This window comes from Stegostoma tigrinum, chromosome 25 (genome assembly GCF_030684315.1).
Source record: "Stegostoma tigrinum isolate sSteTig4 chromosome 25, sSteTig4.hap1, whole genome shotgun sequence".
NCBI classification, from domain to species: Eukaryota; Metazoa; Chordata; class Chondrichthyes; order Orectolobiformes; family Stegostomatidae; genus Stegostoma; species Stegostoma tigrinum.
The window spans coordinates 48816765-48820538 of NC_081378.1; positions in this window are offsets into that span (position 1 = coordinate 48816765).

Genomic DNA, 3774 nt, shown 5'->3' on the forward strand with positions numbered 1-3774 from the left:
CGGGGGAAGTTGTGGGGAGGGGGAGGGATGGGTAGTGGGGTTGGGGGTGGGTTGTTGGGGGATGCTGGGTATTGGAATTGCTAAGAGAGAGAGGGGATGAGGAGAGGGGGTGAGAGTCACTTAGGGGTAAACTGTCTGTAACATAGAGGTTTTCAAATAAAAGGCACTTCCCTCCCCCTAGGGTTTTTGGTCAGGATTCAGGCTGACACAGTCCGGCAGGGTAGTAAGGTCTCTATTACAAGCAATGCTATTTAAAGGAGTCTCCACTCCATGCTAGCCAATGCTGCATTAGGGCTCACGATCCCAAAGATTCCAGCTGCCAGTCCCACTGGAGCCCATGATCCCTAGTTTGGGAATCCTTGTTTCGAGGTGACTGTATGATGCAGAAGTGCATGTTCCATTCTCCCCATACCCCTCCCTCCATTTTGAGTTGTTTCCTCCAGCCTGTGCTTTCCTGGCAAGACAGGACATGCCAGTGGCATGCTGGTGGGACTTTGACACCTCTGCAGTGAGCCCCAAGCTAACAGCTCTGGTGATCCTCCATTAGGTTATCCTACCCTTCCTGGGGAGGGCAGTCAGACTGGTAGGACCAGGATTGGCAATTCAGTGACCTGGCATAAATGGCACCTTTCTGTTGCAGGGTGTAAAATGCCCAGGTACTGTAGTAATTTAGATATCTCTGATTGGCATTGGATATGCAATCTGTGACAAACCACTCGCAAGTTGACAGTGCCCCTTTAAGTTGCTAAGGACTTTTTGTGTTGATAATTATTTGACATGATCATAGGACACCAAAAACATAGCTCACATATATCAAAGAACTGGTCAATGCAAAGTCTTAGTTCAAGCTCCACTTACAATTTGAGACAACAGCTGAAGCACTTCCACTGATTTAGAATGTGCCTTCCCATGGTCATCTGCACCTTCCAACAGCTGGAATTGCTTATACACTTGGATGTACACCTGTAAATGCCTGACAGAAACAGCAGCTTCTCACAGATGTGCGCGCACACACACACACACACACACACACACACACAGAGACACACACACAGATGCACACACTGACACACAGCCATAGACACAGACAAACAAAGGCATGCACATAGGCACACATACAGAGACACACACAAACACAGAGAGAGACACACAGAGGCACTCATGGACACTCACACAGAGACACACAAACACAGATGCACATAGAAACACACACAGACACTCAAACACAGACATACAAGCATACAGACAGGCAAATATAAACAAAGACCTATGCATACAGACACATACAGAAGCACACAGAAAGAAAGACACACACACACACAACTGTAGATGAATATACTCTGAAAGAAACATGCAGGTGCGTACACTCACACAGGCAGTTGCAGGCAGGCAGACATACGCAGACAGATTGACACATGCACACAGAAATGTATACATGCACACCCACAGAAACACACAGACCTTGGACAACAGAGTCGGTAACCCTGTTGCAGGGACCTTCTCATCCCCTGGCTGTTTCAGGTTGCTGTGAGGAAGTGGCAGACAAACTTCATTGAGCAAACCAAGGGGGCAACATTCAACAGATAAAATAGTGGATTAATGGCCAAATCAGCACAAGGTCTACAACTATCTTCCAGAGAATCGTACTCGAGCAGCGTTCTTTTAATTATAACTCTACCTATTCCTGGTTTTCAAAAGGAAACAAAGCATTTAGTTTACAAGTTGGAAAGGTGCATTGGTTGTGGAGGGGTTGATAATTTCATTTTTTTTTAAATGAGGTTCCAACACAAGTTAACAAAATTAAAATAAAAGAAATCAGAAGGAAAAGGTTTGCACACTGCAAATTATGCAAAATAAAACTTATGATCATGCAGTTACTGTGTACTGAAATATTTAATACAAAACCACTCTGACAGTAACTTCATTTTATTACACTTTCAGCAATTGAGTCACAATGATTTGGAATTTGCATTTTTTTAACGAACTGTTGTGTGTTCTGTGTAATGGGATTGGAATGTGTTTTTCTATTGCATGTTCCCAATACCTCCTTCAAATTAAAACACACAAAAGCATGAGACTGCTTGAGGTTAATTTAAAACCTGTCGCCTGAATACCTTTGTCCTTTTGTAATGATCCTTGCATGCTATAGTAAATAATATTTAAGATAATATCCCACTAGAGCTTTTTCTGGACATTTTGTGAACATGTGTTGAAGCAATTTTCTACTTAATGTTTGTGTTAAAAAGGTTTATTTTCTCTCTACAATATTTATAAAATAAAAATTCTACACATATACATTAGCTGTTGGACTTACTTTGGTTCTGATTTCTGTCATTGTCTCTTAATATAATGTTGGGCTCATTGAAAAGTGTACGAAGGGCTGGTAATGCAAAGATACTGTTTAAAACTAGATTGGCTCAGGATTCTGACACAGACTGACCCCATCCCACAGCCGTCCCAGTTTTGTCATGACTCCAGCTGATATTCATATGGGACAAGTCATACTTGTTAGATCTTGCTAGGGCTTGTCAGCTCCTAACTTTATTTTCTTTTAACTGTAGAGGTTAGCCACATTCTCAAGAGGCTGCCAGTGTACTTTCAACACAATGTACAAAGTGTTCACTAAATGAGAAAAATAAAAGTGAATTGTATCACACTCGGCAAAAAGAAAGGATAGAAAGATTTCAAAGATGTGCAGGTTAGGGTACCTCAGCCATAGGAAATTGCCCGTAGTGTCCAAGGATGTGCAGACTAGGTCGGTTAGCCATGGGAAATGCAGGGTTACAGGAATAGGTTAGGGGTAATGGGCAGCGTGGGATGCTCTTTGAAGGGTCAATATGGGCTCAATGGGCTGAATAGCCTGCTACCACATTGTAGGGGTTTCAAGATAAGTCAAAGGAATTAAAAAAAACATGTCAACTCTGCGAAATCAGACACACGTGAATACTGTTGCAACCAATTTCCCCTCAGTGAATTTCATGCAATGAGAAGGTGCTTTTCCCTTCAGCTGTGTGTTCTGCTGAGATATTTCAAACAACAGGCAAACTCAATTCAAATTTACTGTTAACTTCACTGTAAGCCTATGTGATTTCCCAAAACTCACCTGTCCAGCAGCATTTACTACACACACCAATATACTGACACACTGATATACCCACACACTGATATACCCACACACTGATATACCTACACACTGATAAACCCACACATAGATATACTCACACACTGATATACCCACACACCAAAATACCCACACACTGATATACCACACACCGATATACCCACACACTGATATACTCACACACGGATATACCCACACACTGATATACCCACACACTGATATACCCACACACCGATACACCCACACACCGATATACCCACACACTGATATACCCACACACTGATATACCCACGCATGGATATACCCACACTGATATACCCACACATTGATATACCCACACACCGATATACCAACACACTGATATACCTATACACCGATATACCCACACCGATATACCCACACACTGATATACTCTCACACCGTTATACCCACACACAGATATACCCACACACCGATATACCCACACGCTGATATACCCACACACCGATATATCCACACACCGATATACCCACACAATGATATACCCACACAATGATATACCCACACACTGATATACCCTCACACTGATATACCCACACACTGATATACCCACACTGATATACCCAAACACTGATATACCCACACACTGATATACCCACACTGCTATACCCACA